The following is a 26,905-nucleotide window of genomic DNA, read 5'->3' on the forward strand; positions in this document are numbered from 1 at the left end:
GGATCTCAATTCCTTCAAAAAAAACCTCCCTTTTAAAAAATGTATTGTGTGTTTATAACAATATGTATCACCTTCTAACCTTCTTGGGATCTCAACATCCTTAAACAAAATTTGCCTTTGAAGGAAAGAAATTGTGAAACTTAACTCTGAGATTAAGTTGAATATGACACTGAGTGTTTATGCTGAAACCCTCCATCAAGTACATTCTATATCAAACAAAGATTCAAAAAGAATATCTCATATAATTGTTTCTCTATCAGATATTTGATAAGCACCCACTTTGTAACTGAAAGTGTTCTAAAATTATTTCCTGAAGCAGAGAAGAGCTAGGGCAGCATTTCAGTGGATATACATAAGAAATGTTGACTTATGAGGTAGGTTCTAGACATTCAGCTATGAGTCCACATAATCTCATCTTTAGACTTGAGATACTCATGCTGCTGAAGAGGGATGCTAGATTAGGGGAACTCCTCAAGACTGTTTCCTATTCTAAGATCCATGACAATAGCAATCATTATTATAGGGCATCATCTTTAACTGAGTAGTCTTCCAAGTACTTTACATAAGTGAACTTGTTGAATCATTGCTACCTCAGAGAAAATACTATAATTTTCCCAGTGAGGAAGCTGAAGCACAGAGGAATGTACCCCAGGGCATCTCTCAGCTTTGATGTTAATCTATCCCTCTAGTCCTCAGTCTCATTTTCAACTAGAAATCTGATTTCCCCTGAAATCTTGAAAGGTATTTTAATGTTTTAAACTTGTAAAATATCAAGAAAGAAGGTCTATCTCTCATTAGCTCTAAACATGCAGTCATGAATGTTGGCTTCTTCACCCTCAAATGCAAAGGACAACTCCTTGCATAGTATGTGTCCTTTTGCCCACATGGTTGCCTGAGTGCAAAAATCTTTATTTGGCCCTGTGTGCACTATACAATGAATGCAAATCTTCTTATAGGAAAAAATAATCATGCTGTGTTTTCTAGTGACAACTCCATTATAGAAATATCAGCAGGGAGTTAAATTTTTTAATTAATGATTTTATCATACTAATTCCCAGGACTTTTTTTTTTCTTTTGTACTTTTTGGTACAGAGTGAATTTTGAAAGTTTTTACAAATAAATATGTTGCTCCCAAAGTAACCACATATAAATATGCTAAAAACTATCCTGAGAGAGTCATTTATTTGAGTTTATAATCAAATGGTATATCAGTTCATACACATGAGACCATAAAACTTTGTTTTTAATGATGTTGTTCAGATATCAGTGTGCCCATCCTTTCACATGACTTTTTTCTATAATGAATAGAGTGTTAACAATGTAATCTAAAACGTATGATTGGCAATTGCACACTATTTCAAAGCTTTGGCAAATCCTCTTTTCCTGAGAATTGATATCGCAATACAGATGCGTTGAAAACATGTCTTTCCCATTCAATGATTTAAAAAAAACACATATACAATTTTATATATAATAAATATCTCATATGCATAATATTACATAAGCATACATAATTTTAAAATATTTATTAAGCATATATATTATATACTTATACTTATGTATACTTATTACATATATACTTATGTATACTTATTATATATATAACATAATATATGTAAAACACTAACCAAATTTGGATGTAGCTAAATTTCTGTCCCTGGCAATTTAAAATTTAAATTCATAATCTCTTGGATCAGACAAACATGTTGATATTTAGGAATGGTCACATAAAGGGTGGGTCATTTTATTTAGTTAATTGGAAATGTAAAGGTACATTTATATAATTCCTGGTAGGATTATAGGAAAGATTTTCCCTTTTATTCGAATTGTGTCTACTCCATTCAATTCTGCAATGCGCAGGCATGGAGAGGTATTTTTAACAAGCTTATCTGGTGACTCTTCAGACCCAACAAATTTGGAAAAATATCCATTAGGCTATTTGTCAATCCCAGTTGAGGAATTTGTTAATTATCTCTTCTACTCCATCACCAATATTTCAGATTCCTACTGCTACTCTGCAAGGTATCACTGGATGGAGGAAGGCAATGGCAGGTTATGATTTCTTAAAATTATACAGTGTCTGGTTGGAAGGTAATTTAAAGTTCATCTTATCCAACCTTAAGTGATTTCCTGATATATATATATTTTTAATTTATCCTGACCCTCTGGTTGTCACCTCCTACTCATCAATCCCAAATGTTGGTATATGAGCCAAACATGTGAAACTCATCTAATTCAATTAGAAAAAGTAATATATTTTAAAGAAAGCACTACGTTTCAACAGATTCTGCAATCACCAGCCAGTCATTTTTGGCCTACCTTGCTCACAAATATTTTTAGATTGACAAGTGACTGTAGTGATTCATGTCTAATTTACATGCTTATTCATTCCCTAAGGAATAAAATAAAGTCAGGCTAAGGCTGCAGAATTACAGATCCTTAGTTATTATCATCAGGTGTTATCCAAGAGAGCATGTTACCAAAAAAAAAAAAAAAAAAAAAAAAAAAACCCAAAACCAAAGAAACAACAACTGGAAATGACCAGGAGAAAATTTAATTCGTTAGTGCTATGGCTATTTAAGTAGACAGTTCACATCAGTCTTCAAAATTGCATTTCCTACCAAACATTATTGCTATTATTGATGGATTTTAGGGTAAAACTAACTCTGAATGATTTAGTCTGTGATTGAATTGCACAGTATAACTTCATTGTGTTTCAACAAAAATTTTCCTGTAATTCAGAGTCTGAGAGCCATTAAGCAGTTATGTATTGATTCTTTTTTCCCCTCAAATAATCAATTCAAAACTTGTGACCTTTATTTCTCCCAAAGACTGCAATATCCATAAAAAGATTATTTCTGTGGGCATAAGATTCTGCATGTTACAAAACGTCATCAGACATTTTTGAGGACCATCTATACTGTTGTCACTTCAGCAACAGAGGTGGTAAAGAGAACTGACTCTGATTGAAACACCAGAAACAAACAAACAAAAAACCTTGCTGAAAATCAGATGTATCAAGAAATGTTTAAATGAGAGGGAATCTACTGAATCCCACCTTTCTTTTCTGAATAGAGTAAAATAGGTTTTTTAAAAATTCTTTTTTATTGGTTGATCATTTGTCCTTGACCATGGGTGACTATAAACTGTTAGCATTGAAAGACTCACAGATTATCTAGTCTTAGTCTATGAAAAAATCATAGGCTGCCTGACATTGATAGCTCAGTCAATAAATACTTATTAAGGGGTTATTATGTGCCAACCAGTGCACAGGGCACTAGAAACAGAAATGAACAAAATAAACATATCCCTTTTATCCTCACAGGCTTCCATTCCAGGTGGAGCAGATAGATAATGAACAAGCATGTGATAAGTACCATGAAGCAAAATAAGGTCAGATAAGTAGATAGAACATTTCAGCAAATTTTGTATGAAATTAAGGTGGAGCCATATATATATATATATACACACACACATATATATGTATATGTGTCTGACCCTCAACTAGGACTTATGCATCTGAGGAGCAGAGACAAACTGTTAAATGTCTTTGCTCTCCTTTCCCCTTCTCTTGGGGCTTTTCATAATAGGGATCCAAAAAATTTCAACTGCTTTGAAAGTGATTTCAATGGCAGCCATGACAATCACCAACCCACAAAGCGAAGATACACCTACTAACTTCACAGGCAAGGGTAAAAATCCTACCAGGCAAGAGTAGTTTGTCAACTCTCCTACTTAGTTCAATCCATCTGAGAAATTTCATAAAACAAAACAGCAACCCACATTGACAAATTGGAGAGAAATTAATTTCATGTGGTCTTCAACAGGAGATATTAATTCACTGACATCAGTGGAGGGACAAATCTCTAGCATTTTAGTAGTCACGATTTTATGGAAACCTGCATAAAAATAATGCAGAGGAGAGTGATAACACCTACTCGTAAATGGATTCAACCTGACAAAACTATGCTATATTTTAAATTCATTCAGCAAATACTTGCTGCACACTTACTATGTGACAGACACTGGGGATGTAAACCAAAAGAGAGTCCCTGGCCTCAAAGAGTTTATTTGCTGGTGCCTTTCAGATATAATATAGTCTCTTCGTCTGTGAGGATTGGTTCTTAGGGGCCTGGCACCACTGCCACTTCACATCGTTTGAAGAAATAAAAAATACTCAGGGAAAATCCTAGTAAAAGGATGTCCCAAACTCCAGTGTTTTACTGTCCCAAATGACAGCCGTTTCCTTGACTGGGCTATTCCAACCCAAGTGTCTCTTTGGAGTCAGGGACAAAGGCATTCAGAACTGAGTCTCTTACTGAACTGAAGCTCTTAGGCAAAGGCCAAACACAGACAGACATAAACACACACATCTGGAGATACAGTGCAGCTGCCACACTGTACCCACCATAATCACTCTCATCCCAGAGTTTGCTCCACCCTCCTCCATTACTGGGTTTTCTCCGCCAGATGTCATTCCATGATGTACGGGAAGTCCTTGGACCACTGACTTCTGGATGGGCCATTAAGAGACCTCTGCTCCCAGAAAAATCGAGACGCATATGGGTGCAGAGGAAAAATAGCCATGCCATTGTTTTGACATATTCAAATTACCAAGTTTCAGTTACAGTTCTAGATAAGAATTTGAGTAAGTCATCTTATACTGAAAATCTAGCATTATCTGCATTTTCTCTGCTTTATACTGGCTCTTATATTTCTTGTAATATAACGTAATGTAAGTCAAGGTAGTTAGGGCCGGGGGCTGGTCTCTTGTTGTTTTAGAACCTCCATGGTCTGAGGGCAAAAGTCTTTAACTCATTTGACCTTTTTGCCCTTTGCTTTGACTATTTTACTGAGGGAACCAACATTATTTTTAGTAACTCCCAACTTGTCGCTTCATGAGTACAGATGTGTCAGGTTGCTATCTGATCTTTCCAGAGTCATGTGGCTCTTCTGTCCAGTTCTGATGGGAAATCTGACACACTCTGTCATCATGCTGTAATTTTGACAAGGGAAATCTAGCTGAACACATCATTGTCTCCATACAAATAACCTAGAATGTCTCCCTCTCTTCCATCCGTAAAAAATGGTTGTGCCAAGTTGAGGTGTAGAGCCATAAAGAGGCTGACGCATTATGCTGTCAGCTAAAGCAATGAAAAACTTGCACTTCATCTGTTCAGGAGGCGACCTTCAGGGACACAACTATTTCTTACTATAGCATATACACTTTGATATTCTCAAAAAAACATAATTTTCATTGCTTTCTAACAATAGAAAGTATATAATATTGTTAAATAACCAGCAAACTGAAAGTCTGGGGCTAGAAGAAAAGAATTGGTGCTGAGTGTTAGGATTTAGGGTCTCAGAAAATAAATAGAGTGATATGAAAATAATCAATAGAATTATAGATTGGATAAAATGATATTTCCTCTTCTCCACAGTGGTAAAGAGTCTATAATTTCACAATCTGGTGAATGATCCTTTTTTACTGCAATAGCCACTCTAATTTGGGCATATGGGGGAATTTGGAATTATTTACTGTAGCTTTAAAAAAATCCTCACAGTATTTATCTCAACTTTTGCTTCTCCATAACATTTACTAAACAAAAAAATATTCTTAAAAAAAATGAAATATTTGCCTTTTATTCTTGATACAACATAGCCTTTTGTGCATACTCAAGATCACCTTGGAAAATTGGTAGATTATATTTAGTGAATCTTTGTGAAGAACGACAGACCTAAAATGTCTCAATTCTTTCATTTTTATCAGTAGAAAAGCACAATTTATTCAAGCCATTCACTTCACACAGAACCTTCTGTTTATACATCACTCACTTTAAGGGCTTTGCAATCCCTTGTTTCCAAAGTGAATATGCCTGTTTTACCTTTCTCAGATTAGAAGTCAGCAACTGAAAATTTTGTACTGGTATTTCTTATTTTGGAATACACATTTGCATTCTCCTAAAAGACTGTCATACTTATTGATTTCTCTTCAGTTAAGCTGCAAAGGTATATAATATTCTTATAAAAGAGCTTTTATTAAACCAAAAAATTACTAAATAATAAGAATGTGGTTAAAACAAATTTTGCAATGAAAAAGAAAAGTTCAGATAAATGATCTATGAAAAGAGTCTAAGACTTTAGCTATAACCTGGAAATAACCTGTTCCCTAGTCATTTACATTGGAAAGAAATGGCAAGGTGACAGGAGTATAAGATTTTTTAAAAGGAGACCTTAATGAGAGGTCTTTTGACTAGAAGCTTGACCTATGTTATTTATATTACCTCACCTTGCTTTCTCATTTTTAAAAATCCATATCTACTTAAAGGACAAAATAAAGTGAGAGCATAGATATTAACTGCTTATAACTTCTAAAGCATCCTAAACAGGCAAGTTACTTTAATTCTTCTTGTGATATTACAAAATATTTTATAAACAGAAACACAATTATTAGCTTCTATTTCTTTTTTTAAAAGATTTTATTTATTTATTCATGAGAGACACAGAGAGAGAGGCAGAGACATAGACAGAGAGGCAAGGCTCCTCACAGGTAGCTCGATGTGGGACTTGATCCCGGGACTGGGATCACGCCCTGCGCCAAAAGCAGATGCTCAACTGCTGAGCCACCCAGGCATCCCTTAGCTTCCATTTCTGAACTCAAAATGTTACCTCTCATGAAATGTGTATGTAATGTGTGTTACTCCTGGGTAGAAAGAGAGTCTTCGAATATAACTTGGTAGAAGAGATGTTTATTTAGTTTAAGGTACCAGAATCTTGCCAGTTGGAATTTAGCTGGTTCAGATATAGATCCACAATGAGACACAAACTTTAGTAAATGATGTACCAAGACACCAAGGGCTGAACTAAGAACAGAATTCACATTCTGAAAGGTAGAATCATACACGTCTTAGTATGCAATCAACAACAGCATAGGTGATTATAACTATCAGCGATCCAAAGTAATGCTCATTGACTTCCTCCCCTCGCTCTCCTTACTCACTGAAAATGAATAGGACGAGAGGAATATTTTTTATGTTCTGTGTTTCCATCTTTCTGCCTTAATGATCTTCCTGGGTCCCCCTTGCCCTTGTCCCAGTCTGCTTTGCACTGAAGCAATTGCACCCATATTTCTTTTTCCCTTAAACCAAACAGAAAAAATTCCAAGTCTCTCTGGAATTGTTCAAAGTTCAGACTTCAAAGAGCAAAATCCTCATTAACTCTATTGCTAAGGAGATTGCTTCCTCCAACAGATTCAGAAAAATGCCACTGCCACTTACTTCGATTTAGAGAATGACTTCTCTCCCAACTTGCCCTGCACTGAAACTTTATTTCTGATCACTTTGTTCGGTGTCATGTAGGCTGTTATACTGTTATACTGTGACACATGAACTTTTTTTTTTTTAAATTCTTGCCTTTGGAAGCAAGGAAGAAAAGAATCCATATTAGTATTATCTGCCAAGGCTCTCCCTTTGAGCAAAAGAAGTATACCAAGACACTCCTAATTGCAGCAGCCTGAGGCTGTATTATTTACCTCTTCATGCCTTCTGTCATATAGGCTACATATGTCTAATTTTTAAGAGATAGGAATTCTAATGTTTGACAAAAAAGTGGTCATCAAACCATAGAAAACAAAATTTATAATAATAATTCTTAACCCAGCTAGACTCTTAGAGGCTCGAGTTCCATAAAGAAGAAAACAATATTCTTAATATTTAGATATTCTCATACTTAAAAAATAAACATTAAAAAAATCAAAAGAAAGAGTTAAGGAAAACTTTGCTGGAGAATGCCTTTTTCTTAAACTTTCATTTTATGACCTATAACTAGCTATAACTTGCCAATTTTATAGGTATCTCTCCAATAAAGCATGTTATGTTTAGCACCAACCAAATGAAAGGCCAATATCTACTTTATAAAAATCAATGACTAAGAGCTGTTTCATTCAGCTTTAGCTCTGGTCAAGAAAACAGCATTCTACTTTGCAGATTCTGTTTCAACTTGAGGTTTTATTTTGTCTTGTCCATCTTAATGTCTTATTAAATTGTATCTATTTATCTCTTATGCTTCTTTTGTACACAATACATTGACAATTAGGCTATTTGTCATTCTTGCCCAAGACTACAAAAAGTTACGTACTAGTTAAAGGTTTTAAGAACCCTTCAAGATTAAAGCCTCGCAGAACACTCTTCTCTCCAGATTTGCATTTTACAATCCATTATTTATTATTGTTGCTTGCCCTCTCAGAACATTGTTCTTTATGTACTGCTGTGAGCAATATACATAGTCCAAACTCATTATCTTTCTCCTTTTGTCTATCCTAACCTAAACCCAAGAGAAGACTCTCATTTTTCCATACTTGAGATAATGTCTGTGTGACCAGCTGAACAGCAGACGTATTTCTAAGTACCCAACATCTGAGCCTTAAATATTTAGATGCATGTCATTCACAGCAATTCATACATAAACCATTTCTGTTTCTGATCCCTCCAGCAGCCTAGTGTCTGAATGAGTTGTCCCAGAGAGAAAATAATAAATGAAACATCAGACATACGACTTTCCCACTCTCTACACTCAAATCAATCTTTATTGTTCTAGATACTCTCTCTCTCTGTATATATATATATATATATATATATATATATATATATATATATGAATTATGAAGGAGAGCTATGTGCCTTGAATCTGATTGTATACACACAATCAGATTCAAGGCACATAGCTCTCCTTCATAATTTTAACCACAAGGAGGACTTGCTCCGTTTTACTATTTCTAAAACTAACATGTTTCCCCTCTAAGGTTCTTTTATTTATTTTAGGGAAATCATAGACAAGTAATTGTCTTTTCCAAACCATGAAATGTGTATTGCCCAACAGCCTGAAAAATAAGAAAACAGAAATAAAGGTCACAAGATAGAAAGGACGCACAAAAAAATCGATTCTAGTAACAAGGGGTGCATTATTTTAATTATTCTCCTTTACTCAGTTACTGGCCAAAATTACTGGATGTCTACCTCACTTACCAAGTTAAACAACCTTCCAAATACCATTTTGAATGGGGAATTGCTGCTATACATTTCTTTTAGCTAAAATAAGCTGTGGTTCAATTTAAAGAAAACAGTCATCGTAGAGCTGGTATGGCTGCCAAAAAGTAGAATGTTACATATAAAATTAACTTTTAGGAGAAGATTTAAGATCCTTTAAGGAAAAATTTATCTGCCCAGATAGTAAGTTTAGGCAATTGATATTATGAATAAAATTATTACCCATAAAAATAAAATGTTTTGACCCCTCAATAAAAGATATACAATCATCTGAATAGCAGATGGAACAGAGTCCAGTAAAATAAAGCTTTTTATAAATTATCTTGGCAATAAATGTCTGTCACCACTCAGTTTTTTAAAAAATAAAAAAATAAAGTTATATGTAAAATATAAAGTTATGTACAATCCAAGTAAAAATTAAAATAAATATAGTTTCTTTCTATAAAATAAGTTCAACACAAAACAAATTAGTGTACTGGACAATTAAATACCAGAGACAAAGCCAAATTAAATAAGCCAATAGAAATGAAATTGACAGCGATCTTTGATGCTCCTGTGTTATTAGTTCAGTTATTTTTTATATTCATTGTATTGAATAAAACATTATAATAGTCCATGTCTATTTTTTGCTTTGACTCTTAGAAATGTAAATAGAAATATTTGATTATACATTCATTCATAAATTCATTATACGTCTCTCTTTCTCTTTTTTCTTTTCTCTTGATATCTAACAAAATCCTGGTAGCTCTTAAAGGTGTTTAATAAATATATTGTATTTGCCCTCTAAATTAATTTCCAAGTATTGGGTATTTTCCATGAAAAAGTATAATTAATACAATCTTGGGGTTTTTTTAACTAAAACTATAACTGTTATAATCAATTGTTTTTTTAGTGCCTACCACTTACTGAGCATTTACTATGGACCAGGCACCATGCTAATCACTTTACTAATATTTGTTGCATTTAATTCCCATAGCAACTTCAGGCCATAGATAGTACTACTGAGGTACTGAAACCTAGAGAGGTTTAATGACTTAGAGGTAATAAGCTCCAGAACTAGGATTTAAACCCCTTTTTTTTTTTTTTTCTGACTCTAGATGAAGTTTAGCAACCAAGATTAGGCAAACTAAAACAGTATCTGGCAAAGGAAAGAAGACTCAAGAGAGGTTATGGAGAAGGGGTGAATTGGACAATGACTTTCTTTGGTATCCTTATGCCTCCCTTTATGCAACTCCTTCCTCCACCGAAAGAAAATCATCCAATTAGCCCCAATAACTCTGTGTAACAAAACTAACTAACCCCCAAGGGCTGCCTGGGTGGCTCAGTTGGTTAAGCATCTGCCTTAAACTCAGGTTACAATCTCAGGGTCCAGGGATCAAGCCCTACTTGGGCTCCCTGCTGAGCAGGGAGTCCACTCCTCCCTCTCCCTCTGTCTCTCCTGCCCCGCCCCCTGCTCATGCACACCCTTGCACTTTCTCTCTCTCTCAAATAAGTAAATAAAATCTTTTTATAAATAAATAAACAAACAAACAAATAAATAAATAAATAAATAATAGATAGATAGATAATAAAATTTTAAAAACTACCCCCAAAACTCATTGATTTAAAACAATAAGTATTTACTTAGCTTGACTTTACAAGATAACAATTTGGGTGGAGTTGGGCAGAAAAGTTCTTCCCATGTTCACCAGGGTCATGCATGTGTTTGGTGGTCTGCTGACGTTAGCAGGGGCAGCATGTAATGGAGCCATGTGTCTTCAGAAGGTAAACTGGTGAATACAGAGAAACAAGGTAGGGCAACATCCAAATGCAGAAGCACTCTTCAAAGTTCTCCTTTGTCCTATCTGCTATCCCATTGGATAAAGCAGGTTACAGAATCAAAGTGAAAGGGCACAACAAAACTACATGGCAAAGTGTTTGAATTCACAAGGTTGAAGAATTAGATCCATCGGTGAAATCAATATACCATAATCTACAACTTTTAATCTTACTTCTGAGACTCTTTCACCTTTGGCATTCTAAGTCTATGATTTCACAAGAACAGAGATGTATGGAAAATATAGATGATGTACCAGTATAAAAATGACCTTCTAGTACTGCCAGGACTCCGTCAGTGAAGAAGCCTTTATTATTTGCTACTCAACAGTGGCAACTGGACCAGCAGTATCAACATCTTGCAGCACATTGCTAGAAATTCAGAATCTTGGACCACACTCCAAGCCTACTGAATCATAATGTACATTTTAACAGGATATCCAGGTGACTTGTATTAATATTAAAGTTGGAAAAAACATTGCCTATTAGATTTATGAATCTGCTCTTCAATTTGTTCTCAGTTGTTTGCTAAGGAAATAAAACTAATATAATTAGAAGGATTTTTAACTGGAAGAATGGAAACCAAAAAAGGAGTTCAACTATCTAGTAATAACCTAATTTTTAAAACAGGCAAGACTTGGCATTTCACCAAAGAATATATACAAATAACCTAAGAACACATGCAAAGATGATTAGTATCATTAGTCATTAGGGAAATACAAATTAAAATCATACTGAAATCCACCAGAATGGCTGAAATTAAAGAGGCTGAAGGAACTTGCAAGGATGGAAAGGACCTGGTGCTCTCAGAAAACTACCCTTGAAAGTGGTTTAGCAGTTTCTTATGAAGGTAAACTTGTACCTACCCTATGACCTGGAAATTCTACTTTGAGTACATGCCCAAAAGAAATGAAAGTATATATCCACAAAATTACATGTACAAGAATGTTCATAGTAGTTTTATTCATAATAGCTAAAATTGGAAATAACCCAAATACCCATTTACAGGAGAATAGATAAATAAAATGTGGTATAGTCATGCAATGAAATACTCCTCTGCAACAAAATGGAATGATAAACAAAACATAGGTGTATCTTCCTGACATCACATTAGATAAAGAAGCCAACTACAAGAAAAAACAGAGTGTATGATCCCATTTATCTGACATTCAAGGGCAGGGAAAATGAATCTATGGTTAGCTATAGAAATCAGAATTGTGCTTTACTGCATGGCTGTGGAAGATGTGGTATGGATTCATCATAAAAGAATAAGATCTGCCTACAATAATGATCAGCTTTTGTATCTTGCTTTGACTATTGGTTACACAGGTATGTATATTTGTCAAAATGTATTGGATTTTGCACATTTTATTATTTATAAATCAAACACCAATAAAGAAGTATGCATCTCTTCACAATTTCAAATCACATATTCCCATAGATCATCCCATTTGCAATAACCCCATGGGACCTACAGGGCAGGTATTATTAGGGACCTTACAGATAAGAACATTAAAGCTCAGAGAAGTGTCCTGAGTGTCTGTAGGCCTCTGGCCACTGTTTCATTTCTTTATGCTGCATTTCCATTCCAGCAGTAAATGGGAGCAGGGCCACAAGTACTGAAATAGAACGAGTTCATAGATTCAAAAGTGCTGAGAAGAACTTTTCTTCTGGGATAGCAGTATTTGAATACTAAGCATAGTCGTTGCATATCAAATGTACACTTTCGTCTCTTGCCTGCTGTTATAGAAGATGGGGAAGCTTTCCAAAGAGGGAGATGGAGAAGACCCTGGAGAAAGGAAACTATTATTCTAGGAGAGTGGGCTTCCTTGTTTGGCTGGGCTGCTTGTTTCCCGTGGTTCATCAGAAGCAGGAGGGAGAGAAAAACATTATGGACCAGTACTGAGAGACTCAGAGAAAATTACAAAGTCCTGTATCACAGCCAATCTGAAAAGAGATATTGAAGATATCCTTCATGGGAGCCTGGGGTCAGGCTAGCCAATGTAATTGGTGATTTCTATAGCCAAAGTGTCAGCAAGGAAACAAAAGAAATAGAATGGTGGTGGGTTCCCAGAGGTCAAAACAAGACAGGTCAGCTTTGGACAGGACAGTTTCTCTAGGCTCGTAGGCTGCTTCAGAACACCAGGTCCATTTCTGGTCCCCTGGCTGAGCATTTAGTCCCACAGCCTTGAAGCTAAGGTGGTGGTTTATTTGCTGGTGCTAATTTATATATGAAATTGGTTACTTACATATAACATACTAAACTGTCCCTTGCAAGAGAGATTGCTGATTAAACAAGAAGACATCCTTGAATATTTACCACAATTAGGTTTACACAGTAAATCTGAATATAGTTCATCTATATTGTTGTTCTGATTCTTTTAGGTGAAATCTAAATTGGAGCTGGCTTGCGAAAGCACATGTATATATACAGGGAGGTAAAGGTGTGAAGAGGTGTGTTTCATGTGGTAACTAAAGAGAGGAAATAGGGACGCCTGGGTAGCTCAGTTGTTGACCATCTGCTTTCGGCTCAGGGCATGGTTCTGGAGTCCTGGGATCGAGTCCCACATGGGGCTCCCCTCAAGGAGACTGCTTCTCCCTCTGTGTATGCCTCTGTCTCTCTCTGTATGTTCTCATGAATAAATAAATAAAATCTTAAAAAAACACTGAAGGAAAGAAATAAATTAGCTCATTGGTTCTTTATCTTGGATTCACACTAGTGTCATACCTGGAGCTTTTAACAAAATCCCATCATGCCTAGATCCCATCTCCCAGAGATTATAATTTAATTGGCCCAAGGAGATGAAGAAGTGAGGGAAGCATGACTCATAGAAGCTCCACAGGTAGGTCTAATATGCAAACCAGGGTTGAGAACAACTGAATCAGGCAGAGGAGAAAGGATGGTTATTCAAAAATGAGGCCCGAGTGCAAAGACTGGCATTCTAAGATGGGTTGGTGCCAACAACTCCTACAGAAAGAAGAAAAGCACTCAAACAGGTTGTCCCACTTTCAAGTCAGATGGCCAGTCAAGGGGGAAGACACCAGCTAACCCAAGGCCACGAAAGTCTCCCAAAGGAAAATAAAACATGGCCCCACAAGGGCTTTCATTGCTTCAGTCTTTGCTTATAGCATGTCTCATTGTGCTGCCACTTCTTATGGGAAATAAACATGGACACTCAGGCTATTGGTATGGAATCTTTGAGCTCATTATTGCCACACATCCCACTTCATCTTACAAAATGTAAATAGCAGCTTTTCTACTTGGAGTCACCTTGACCCAAGTTACCCAGATAAGCACCTAGTACCACACTAAACATATTCACTTTACTGATTCTTCTTCACTATGAAGTTGCATTTTCATATCCTACTAGAAATCAAAGAAATATGAATTATACTAATAAGATATTCTTAGAATCAGATTAGAGAAGATTAAAAACATAATACCCAGCACTGGCAACAATAAGGGAAAGAGGCTTTTTCATATTCTGCTGTTAGAAATCTAAATTTGTAAAACTTTCCTGGAGGACAATTTTTTTTTAATCTTGAGAAAAAACTTAAAAAGTTCAGAAAACCCTTAATCCAATGTCTCCCTCTGGAAATTTATCCTAAGGAACTAATTATGGATACATACACACATTTGTGTATCAGGATGATCATAACATTAGAACAACCTAAATATTAATAAGGGATTAAGTAATTAAATCACCAAGTCTGTTCCATAGAAAATGGAAAATGATATACAAAAGGATATTTATAGAATTAATCTATGATCAGACAAACAGTAGGTCATAAAACAGAATGTACAATAGAATCCTATTTTTTATTAAAATATATGTGTAGAAAAATGAATGGAGCTTGATAGGAAACTCTTGGCAGTGATTATCTGGGTGAAGAACTACTTTCTCCTTTTGTGCTATATCTTTCTGTTATATTTCATAACTTTAATTTTGTATTCCTTATATAATTAAGACAAATGGATAAAAACAAAAAATACTAAAAGCTCATATGACAAAATGCTAAAAGTTGAGATGCAATCTTTGCTTCTCTGTATTTTCAGAAATTACAAGGAATATGTGTTACTTTTATAATAAAAAGTCCCCCCAAGTAATTGTAATTGGACATTAACTAATCTAAGACATTTCAGATTCTTCAAATAATTCAACTGTTCAGCTATTATATCTTCTTTGTTGAGCCCAAAATTATTTTTAAAAATAACTGCAAACAAAAACACCATGTATTAACACAAGCTTATTTCAGTTTAAGAGAGGAATAATCTGACCTTCCACTACTGACAGTCTGTTTGGGTTTTGAGAACTGTCCTTGCCATTATGTGTGGCTTTACAACTTCAGAGTAGAAGTCACTTGGACTTTTGTTCTGCTTGGGCGTTTCCCCTTTAAGCAAAAAGGAGCTTTGCTAACAATTTTGTCCACTATAACTTGTTCAGTCACATTTTTTTTTTAGCCCACATTGAATTGCCCTAGTTCCTAATAATCCATACCCTATTAGGGTCAAGCAATATTCTAATTGTGTTGTGTCTGAAAATGTTCAGGTACCATTTAGTGCAGGAAATTGCATCAAAATATTCCCCTTCAAATTTCACATTCAGAAAAAGAGAAAGATATTTCAGGATTTCCAAACCTATCATCTTGAGGTGCCAAAGGCATGTCTTCTGAGAAGTGTTCATCAACTATAGTCTGAGAATATTGTTTATACAGAAAGTCAACACTCCCTCTTCACTTCTTTCTGTGGAAGAACAAGACATAATTTCCAGCAACAATTACCTGAGATCTCTGCTTCTGAACAGGAAACACGTCAGCAGCCCTCAGACTCACACGCTCTTATAAGACGTGGCATTGTAATACTGGAACCTATTTCTAAGAAAGAATCTATTAGGCATTTATCTGTATAGCCTTATTTTTGTTCTTATTCCACCCCTAATCTTGTGCAAGTTCTTTTGTCTAAAGGTTTATTCTCTGTAAAGAATTCCATGAAAATTCATCCACTCACCCATCCATCCACCCATCTATCCATCCATCAATTTAGGTTTTATTCACTTACCCCACAAGTATTATCAAACACTTCTGTATGCATAGTACTGAGGACATGATGTGGAACAAGTTTCAGTGTCTGCTCTCAGGAAGCTTGCAGAATAGTGATATCATTGTCTCTCTGCCCAGCTGTGGGTATTGGGTGGACCCAGGAGTTCTTCCTGAGATATCCTTTTATCTGGATGATGCCTAGGTTCCACTATAAAATATTTCCAATTGGGAGTGTGATTTTTTTATTTTTTAGAGACTTGATTTGTTCACTAGTTTGAGAGAGAGAGAATATGAGCAGGGGGAAAGGCAGAAGAAAAAGTTGACTCCCCACTGAACAGGAAGCCTGATATGGAGCTTCATCATCACCTGAGCCTAAGGCAGATGCTTAACTGACTGAGCCTCCCAGGCACCCCAGGAGTGTGATTTAAATGTAGACTAACACAGGTCCTAATTTAGATGAAGGGCATCTAAAACTCTGATAGACAAGCCACAATCTTTCTACCCTAGAGAACTTGAGGACAGAGTTTGAGATCATCACAGCCACTGGAAAATGCGTGTTTGTGTGTGTGTGTGTGTGTGTGTGTGTGTGTGGCAGATGGTGGAGGGGGGTGTGAATCCTGAAAAGGAGAGAGCCAAAAAAAGAGAATTCCAAATTTTGCTTATATATTCTGCCCAAATCACTAGCTGATCCCAGAAACATGCATGCACAAGACAGTCAAACCAAAGATAAAATAATTAAACTGATATAGAGTTTACTGCATAAGATACAAAGTTTGCAACTTTAGACCTTTCATTTAATTCCCTGCTAAAACAATGAAATCAGCACTGTTCAGAAGAATACAACAGAATCCAGAGATTCTAATACAATGTTCACTAGGTCTAGGATACTGTCCAAAATTACTAGACATATGGAAAAACAGCAAAATGTGACCCATTCTCAAGAGAATATATAAATCAACAGAGATTGACTTTAAGATGACCCAGATGCTAGAGTTAGCGAACAAGAATAGCTATTGGAGCTATGTTCAATAATGTAAAGTATGATGTAACTGAACACAAGCTTGTCTTTCATAGGTATGTCAGGAAATAATCACTATCTTCTCTTAGTATATTATCAAATACTGTGTAATAACCTACTCTTTCTGGGAAATTATATTTATCTGTGTGGGCTATTATTTCCTTCTCTCACTAAAAGGCATTTCTGATCCCAATATTTCAGTCTTCTGGCCATAGGTAGGTCCAATGGTCATCATGTGATCCAGGCCAGGCCAACCTAAGTCTCTACCTATGATTTTTTATACTGAGCTTTGGAATAGAGAGTCTGAGATGAGACATTTAAAAGTTGTTGGCAGTCACCTTCCACATAAAGGGGAGAAAGTTACTCTACAGTAGAAGCAGACTGGATGAAGCTTCCTCCAAACAAAAGCAGAGTCCATAAGCACATGAAAGGAATCTTGATAGCATTTGAACTGGTTCCACTTGTCCCTGAGTCCAACTGTATCCTATCCACTGGTTATATGAGCCAACAAATTTCCACATTTTTGTGTAATTTAATTCAAATTTGTATTCTAATAACCAAAAACTAAATGTTTTGTAAAATACAACCTAAAGAGCAGAAGATGGACAAAGAGAAGAAATCACAGTATCAAGATAATTGGTGCCTAGTACTTTCAGGACAAGGGGTAGCTTAAGAGAGATGCCAGAAAGCATAATGAAAGGATTTGCTTTGCACTTGCAAAAGACTTATTCTTTCCACTTCCACTGCACTTGAGATAAAACACTGACAGAGATGGGCAGGGAACAGCAGTAGGAAGTGAAAAGTCTTTGGGAGGTTGCCAAGGAAACCACTCACTCATTCATTACTAAAGACTTACCATAGTAGAAGGAGTGTATAGGTTGCTAAGGATATAGCAATGGCAAAATAGACAGTGCCTCTCTTCATGGAATTTCAGCCTAGTGCTGTGTTACTTTTGAGAAAGAAGACTTACTGTGGCCCATCTTGAGCCAAGCAAGAAAGGTGTCAGCGTCACACCAAAAATTGGAAGATCCCTATGGCATGTGAAACCAGGCCATACACTAGGTAAGAAGTTGTTTGCAGTGTCCCCAAAAGAGAGATCAGCAGATAGCCATATAAACACATTGAATATCATGACACATCTTGATAAGGGGGAAGAGATATGCCTCAATGAGCAGGAACACAAGGGAGGGAAATTGGGAGGATGTTGATGGTGCTAGAAGACGTGTTTCTCCAGGTATTCAACTTTTAAGGAAGCCATCTCCACTCTCCTTTGTGCCAGGGTTGGAGAAGAGGAGTGGTCTACAGTTGTACGCGCAACATCCTTAGGGTCTGTCAAAGACACGGATTCACTGCTGAGCTCAAGGTCTCGGAGAGCACATGATCAGAACTTAGAGGTCTGAAAGCAGAATTCTGTAATGATTTGAAGGATCCTTTCTTTTTCCCCAGGATAGTTAAAAGTACTGCCTCTCACAGCCAAATTGAGCAGTTCTGTGGTTGCATTTTACAAGTAAATGAAATCTCACTGTCATCCCATGGTGTCAGCTGTCACCTAGGCCATCATCACATTCTGCCTGGCAGGCTGGGGAATGAGGTGCAGAACAACACATTTAGCTTTCACCAATGAGCACTGGCTCTTGGGCTCATCAGTCAGTCCTGGTATACTGCAAAGTGTTCTCAGGGGGGCTTTCAGCACCAATGTGTTTTCTGAAGGCACAATTCTATACGAATGGTGGAGAAAGTATCTTGATTTTATGATAAAATAAATGATCTTAAGATGCCTTAAGATCATCCAAATTGCCTATGTTGCTAACAAGCCCTGTCTCCTGTCAAGGCCATCTACCCAGGCATATGTTTAGCAGTCCTCAGAGTCTACCAACTCTAAGGTTAATTAACCTCGACAACAACAAAAAAAACAAACAAACCCAAAAAAAACCACAAAAATTATCTATCTATCCATCCAATTGTCTTATCTGTCTCTATCTTTCATGTATGTATCTATCATCAATCTATCGAGGGAGAGAGAGAAAAGAAAAATCAATATTATATAGAAATGACAGTAGGATACAGAGGAAGTCATTAAACTTTGGGGTCACTGCTATGAGCTTCAACACCAGCTTCAAACAAGGCACTTACAGAAATGTGCTCCAGATATATGTAAGCACATGAGTCACTGAAAAACAGATCTGAGCTACACAGATCAGCTATACAGGTCTTACTGCTGCACAAACAGGAAGCTATGGTTTATATAGGATGAATATTGTCCAGACATTAAATATCATGTTTTGAAAAACTTAATAGTAAAATAGGATTCTTATATAAAGTTAAGTTTAAAAAACACTCATTTGGGGTGCCTTGGAGGCTCAGTCAGTTAGGTGTCTGCCTTCAGCTCAGGTCATGATCCTGGAGTCCTTGGATCAAGCCCAGGATCAGGCTCCCTGCTCAGCAGGAGTCTGCTTTTCCCTCTCTCTCTCTTCCCAGCTTATGCTCTCTTTTTCAAATAAATAAATAAAAGCTTTTTAAAAATAACAAAAAACACTCATTTAAAAAATCATGTTAATTTTGAAAGTATACACACTCATACACACCCATATACATGTGTATATACATTTTCCTATATTTGACACATATGTATAAATATTTATATACCTATATATGCACATGGATTTTGAGGATTTGTGCACCAAAATATGAATTCAGGGTTTTTTCTTCTTGGCAGATTTAGCAATAACTGATTCTTCATTTCTTCTTAACAATCTTCTACATATCTAAAATTGCATGTAATGAACACATGTTATTTCATAATCAGAAAAATATTACCTTCTTTTACCATCCATTGGCTTTAGCTTGACAAGAAGTTTGAATTCATAATTAATTAGAAAAAGGGAAATGAAACTTCATAAAACTTTCTGGTTCATGAAACTTTCAACATGAATGAAAAATGAATACTTTCTATAACATTTCTGAAATGCTGATCTCTCTACTTTAGATTCCCACTTTATTAAGAGGGAAGGCCATGAAAATAATTCATCACCTTTTTCAAATACCTTTTTGCCTGATGCTCATTCTGAAATTTTTTGAAATGATTTAAGTTAGCAATACGAAACTCCAAAGGACAGCACACATGAGAGTAAGTTAACATCTAAAATGCAGAGCTTTGTGAATCAATAATTTGGTATTTAATCCATTCAGTTATTGTGACTCTTACTAGTTGTATCAGTACTGTACTACGGAGTCAAACAGGTAGTTTTCCTTGAAGTGAGGAAATGGACATTCATGATCACACAAATAAATGTAAACTGTGACTTTGAGAAATGTTCCTAAAGAAAAGAGGTAGCATAAGTGAGGAGGTTAGAAAGTATGGACACTGGTTGTCATTGATGGGTTATATATATACTACTGAAATGAATGACAAAACACAGTTTGGGATATAGATGGAAGCATGGTGGCCTCTGAATGGCATCATGGGCCTCACTCTATGATCAATGATCCTCCAACAACAAAATCACCTGCTGCTCTTAAATTCATCTGGACAAACCATAAGTTCAATGTGAATGGCACTCCAGAACAATATGTACCTTATTCTACCACAAGAAAGAAGATTCAAGAGTGGGTCCCACCTGCAACACCTTATAAGTAAAGACAATGGAAATAGTTTAAAAATGTGAAATATGGGAAATATGGGGGTCTTCAGATAATTGCACTTTTACTGTTTCCTATTAACTTGATTAAAATTATTTGATTAAAAAAAATGTCAAAGGCCTGGGATTTGATCCTGTCTGCCATGTACAACTGTATGACTGGGCAAGTTACTTAACCTCTCTGTCCTCAGTTTGCTGATGTATAAAATGGAAATTTTAAAAGTATCTATTTCATAAGATTGTTATAAATATCAATTGAGTCAATATTTAATATTATATTAAATACTATTAATTATATATACTATTAATTATAATAGTGTTTGACACATAGCAATCTCTAGCTGAATATTTCATAAATAAATAAACAAAGTAGTATACAGGTATTGAGAAGTTTAATGGGGAGACCTGACTGATGTGGTCAGCGAAGGCTTTCCTATATAACTGATAACTGAATGGCCAGAGTTATGTATGTGAAGGTCATGGAGTGTGGGAGCTGAATAAGATTAAGGTGGAATACACAGAAAAGTGAGGACAATGAAGGGCTTATTTGACCACATTAAATATTTGGGTTTTTATTTTATTAAAGTATGACTTGAGGTTTCTGTTTGGAGGGGATAAAAATCACTATAGAGACTAAAAAACTGGAAGAGTACAACTGACAATAAGGAAGAGTCTGTTAGGAAACTACTACAATGGAAGGAAAATAAAACTCTTCCTAGTGCTAGATCAGATATTAAGGATGAGAGAAAGGGAAATGTCAAGATTAACTCTTGGGATTCTGGAACCACTGAGACAGGGACTGCTAGAGAAAAAAGAATAGACTTGGCAGATTGAGCAAGACTTTGAGATTAAATAAGTTGAGTCTGAGATGACTTTCAATTATTCAGGTAAAAATGTTAAGTAGGTAGTGAGTTATATCTGATTCTCAAGGAAATTACAAGGCTGGAATAAAATATCAAATGCTGTTGAGAAACCAACAAAGATTAACTACAAAATGTCCAAATTTAGCAACATGGAGGTCATTCTTGACCTTAGAAAGATTGTTTTCATTACACAATGGGATTAATTGAAACTAAATTAGAAAAATGTTTTATGAGATTGGACAGTGTAAAGGGATGAAAACATTGTAGATGGAAATTTTGGGGAAAAGAGGGATTACTGGCTTTGTTTTAATGGAGAAATACAAAAATGTTAAGAAACATCTATTTGAGTGGAAGATGTTAAATATGCAAAACAAAGTATAATCAATATCACAAGATTTCTAAGTAGTCAAATAAATAAATTAATATCAAAGAAAAGAGGGGAAGACCTTTATTGAAATCAACAGAGGAGGATAGAATGGATCCAGATGTAGGCTCCTAGCACATTAGCCACCTTGTGCTTATCCTACCCAATCAGCATATTAACATAATGGATCAATGTGATGTTCTGTGGGTTACTGAAACCACCCAGATTTCTTCATATCCTATTATAAGAAGAGGATGAGTTAACATAGGCATATGTAGGGCAAACTTATTAAGAAATGTTTTTCTCCAATCCATGAGAATATGAACTATTTCTGATCCTCTTTTCTATATTTTTAAGATTTATTTATTTATTTATTTATTTATTTATTTATTTATTTATTTGAGAGAGAGAGAGAGATTACTCATGTCAGGGAGGGGAAAAGGGAGACGGAGAGAGAGTGTCTTAAGGAGACTCCATGCTGATCACGGAACCTGACACAGGGCTAGATCTCACAACCCTGAGATCATGACTTGAGCTGAAACCAAGAGTCAGTTGCAACCGACTGTGCCACCCAGGTACCTCTCCTTCTGATCTTCTTTTCTTATCAGAATACAAAAAATGCTGTCACCAAATTAATGGCCCAGGGTCATGTAACTGAGGCTTTATGGATCTCCTCTAGCAACAATGAAACATCTGGCACAGTATCTGCAAACAGGGCTACTAGTGTTTGTGTCTTCAGGGACCGATAAAGCCTGACCAGCAAACTTAGAGGAAATAAGGAAAGGATAGGGACCATAGCCCCACTAATCTCTGCCATATATTTACTACATTCTGTTCCCACAATGCATTAGCCAGCATTGGTATTTCTAGTGTGGGGGCAATTTCAGAGATTTCTATTTGGCCTCCCACACTATACTACCTCTTTACCTAACAGGGAAGGACCCAGTGAAACAATTATTCCAACTATTAAGTTTGTCTATCTCAGTTATACATTAGGGAAATGACCATTGACCTGATGGTCCCATTGAAGGCTGGATTTTAGTCAGAATACCACTCATTATCTGAACTTCATAAACCATCACTCTACAGGGAAGCCATGATGATGCTTTGAAGTGCCAACTCTGTACCAGACAGAGCATGGAAGCAGACAGATAAAGTCTCCATATTTATATTTTATATTCTCTTTTGGAGAGAGATGTAGATTTTTTTCTTTTAAATGTAAGAAAGTTCTTCGCAACCAAAAGATTGTCCCTTCAAGAGAGTATTTTTCTCAAAAGAATGCTAGACATCAAATTATATGTTTATGGGATCAGCAAGTTATTTAAAAATTGAGCTAGTGGACATAGGCTATCACTGCGAAGAAGTCACACAGGAAGTAGCATTTTAAAGGGAAGATACAAATGTGTTAATTGGAAGAAAAATAGAAACAATGCATGAAGATATAAAATAAAGGTGATAATTAATGGAGTGAGTCCTGCAAAAGGGATTAGATTGTGAGTGAATAAATCACTGGTTTTGAGAAGGAAAATGGACTTTCTTTTTCATTTACAAGAATTGAGAATTTATAAGAAGTAAGAACAAGGTGACAAGGGGTGCCTGGGTGGCTCAAGTCAGTTAAGCTTCAGACTCGATTTCGGCTCAGGTCATGATCTCATGGTCCTTGGATCAAGCCCTACATCTAGCTTTATGCTCAACGGAGAGTCTTCTGGAGATTCTCTCTCTCTCCCCCTCTGCCTACCCACTCACACACACACTAGCTCTTTCTCTCTCTCTAAAATAAATAAATAAATCTTAAAAAAAAAAAAAAGAACAACATGACAGGTGAAAATGCAAAAATAATGTAAGGCAGGAAATAGCTGAGAGAATCGGAGTTGAACTTTTTTTGGATGGTGTTATTCATCTTGGTGAAGATGAAAGGGGCTATAGATGGGTCTTTAGGTGTGAAGAGAAGGGCAAAAAAAATATATGGAATCTCATCTCTGAGGACCATGACTCCAAATCATAGCAATTGGTTCACAGGCTTTGCTGAGAGCTCATCAAAGGTTATGTGCCATGAATTTTTAGAGCACCTAATCAGCGTGAGTTTCTCCAGCAAACCAAGAGCAGAGAACATCAGAAATTCAGGTTGTAAAGCAAACTAAAATGAAAGTAAATAAATAAATACATAAAAAAATAGATGGCAAATATGATGGAAAGTCAGGGCATTTGATATACAAAAGTGTTATAGAAATGGATGATGACATAGTCCCATTTAGGCAGAGAATTCAGAATCTAGGAGAGAAGTCACGGTCAATTCATGATAACGTGACAGGCCAATGCAGAATAAGACAATTGGGAAGGTAGGAAATAAGAAGATTGTAGACAGAAAGGAATTGCAGACTCTGGATATGGGGTTACAGAAGCTTCTAGAAATATCATCAAGATGAGGCATTGATCCTTAATTAAAAGTATTGTATATGGTGAGGGTTTCAAAAAATACTTTCCAGTTTCAATCCACCATTTATTACAGATCTGTATGTGAAATCCTAAGGTGTTAATTAAAGCCTTTATAAACATTTGCATATAGTAATTTCACAATTCTTTGAGGAGATATGAAGAAGCACTTCATCTTTTGAACACAGTCTATTTTTGCAAGTGGTTGTTATCAATGTGAAGTTATAAAAAGGAAACTTCAGATGCCTTCTCTGTGCTGTTGGCAACAGTCTCTTGTTGGCCAGAAAAGGAGGATGATGTGATTGGATTACAGACTAGAAAATTCCTAAATGTGCCTCATGCTATATTTATGATGATTGAATTAAATTTTGTTACCCCCAGGGTTTGGTGATCAACTTGGAGAACAAACAAAAACTAAAGAAACAGAAAAGAACATTTTCTCCTCATGTTCTGCTTCTTAGTAGAGAAAATGAATTCCTAAGAGCTGTATTGTTTTGACTGGAAGAAACAACTCTGGCAAGGCAGCAGGTGGTTATCGTTTTGAAACAAAAAAATAACTGAAAATTCCCATACCTTAAAGTTCAAAATGTTCTTTTGAACTTAGTTTGATTGAGTATTAATGTCTCCTGAGTATTGATATCTGTGGGTGAGCTCTGAAATGCTAATGACAATGAGTGACTTCATGGCTCTGGATCACATATTCAAAGTCCTAAATACAGAAGAAAAAAAAAGAGTAACTGAAGCCCTCTCTTAGCCTATGAGAGACACATTTCTGAAAGTAACATCCCCTGCCCACCCCCCTCCTTGGAAATACCAAATACAACATCTGGTTATATCAATTCCCTAAGAGCAATTTTACATCACCTGAGCAGCAAACACATACACTGAGGTCTCTCCAGAATCATCTACCTGTTACAGATGAATTACAGAATCTCAGACTGACTACATCCCTAGTCCAATTTGGTCACATCTCTACAGATACGGTATTTGGTTAATTTGTTTTTTTCTACAATGGGAAATCCCTTTTCTTCTCCTTTTCTGGAATGCAGAGAGGAAAAATTCATAGTCTTAATATGGTTTGGAAGTTCCGCAAAATACTTGATAGTCTGCTTTGATAGGTATAAAATGGAAGTAGATGGATTAAGTCCTCCAAATTACATAACACCAGGACACATCATTCTTGCAGAACACCATACTGTGTCCCAAGTGGTGTCATTCACATTACATTCTGTGTTGTGCAACATGGTGGCCCTGTGGAGAGCAGATGACAAATGAGTTTATCAGGTAAGTGTGCATGAGCAAATATTTGTGGGCAGAACAGGTTGTCTCTTCATGATAGCAGATAATAGTAGGCTAACACTTACATAGCACTGACTTTTGCCCAGCATTCTTCTACTCTTTATTATCTCATTTTACACATGAGGAAACTGAGTTAAAGAGAGAGAAGGTTCCTTACCCTCAGTCACAGTGCTCGTAAGTGGCAGAGCCAAGATTTGAAAGTAGTCAGAGAAAGTAGTCTGCCTCCAGAATCTGGGCTTGTCTGCTTTTCAGATAGAGAAAATAATAACCAGGACAACAACATAGTTAGTGAGATCTGCAATGAAAGAAATATTTGGGAGAGCACTTGATTTATTATCCAAGCCGAGTCTTTCAAAAGCAAGCACTGGATATATTTTCTAGTAACTCATAAAAATATAAAACAAAGTGAATTGACAGTGGCATCTGAGAGAGCAAATTCAATCATGTAGCAATTACTCCCTTCCTCTTAATATCATATCAAATCTTGCACACACACAAAAAATAAAGAAACCAGCTTTCTTTAGAGAGAGCATACTCTGCTCTCCATTTTTCCCTTTTTTAATGGAATTTAGTGAAAGAAAAGCATGAGCTTTCTTTTTCCATATGTTTACCTTTAATATAACAAGGTGAAAATAAATGATGAAAATGAAATACATGAAAATCTATATTTATAAAAAACAAAATATCCTAAAAGGAAGAGAATCACTGCTGCAGTTATTTTTCTATTGGTTTTATTCAGGTGCTTCCTGATTGTACTGTTTTGATTTTTTTTTTTTACTTATATAATAATGTCTAATTAAAGTAAAATTTTCAGGAATATGAGAGAACTTTTCAAAGTGTGTTATATAGAATTTTAAAAATATAATTTAGTATTATCAAACACAGAAACTGTTATCCTGGAGTTAAAACAAAGCACTGCTGATTTAAATGTGGCAGGCAACCATATCATATCGTTTTTTTTCTGCAAGATGTAACTTCTACTTGACAATGTTCATACATCATTCTCAGATTCTGACAGATAACATGATTGTAAATATTTTACAACCAAGCTAGTAAAGTATGCCAAGGTTCACATAAAAGAAACTCTGGCAATTGGTAAAAGGCTTCTCAATAAAATGGAACACCCTTACACCTCAAACAGCTCTGTTAAAGATTGAGAGATAAAGACATTTGGATAGAAATTACTTGGCAAAGTCAAAAGTAGCATTCAGCTTGGTTCTGCACCTAAAAATGAAAGTCACAAACATGAATGAGTAAAGACCTTATCTTTGGAGAACAAAGATGAAAGTTCCATACTAAAAGTTTTAAGAATTAAAAAATGGGGGGGGGGGTTCCCATCTTGGTTTGAAAGTGCCCAAAGCAAATGCATTACAGAAAATTAAAATTGTTCC

At 35.8% G+C, this 26,905-nt stretch overlaps 1 long non-coding RNA gene across 1 annotated transcript; it reads right to left on the reverse strand.

Annotated features, from left to right (window-relative positions):
* Positions 1-10,642: 10,642 nt before the first annotated feature.
* LOC112655974 (uncharacterized) lies at positions 10,643-26,143 on the reverse strand. Its single transcript, XR_003134000.3, has 6 exons — positions 25,672-26,143; positions 24,789-24,924; positions 19,564-19,682; positions 15,919-16,107; positions 15,642-15,734; positions 10,643-10,813 (listed from the first exon to the last, which is right to left on the reverse strand). It is a non-coding gene; the product is annotated as an uncharacterized LOC112655974 (long non-coding RNA).
* Between the last annotated feature and the right edge of the window lie 762 nt (positions 26,144-26,905).

The sequence above is a fragment of the Canis lupus genome, chromosome 22, assembly GCF_003254725.2.
Source record: "Canis lupus dingo isolate Sandy chromosome 22, ASM325472v2, whole genome shotgun sequence".
Classification (NCBI taxonomy): domain Eukaryota; kingdom Metazoa; phylum Chordata; class Mammalia; order Carnivora; family Canidae; genus Canis; species Canis lupus.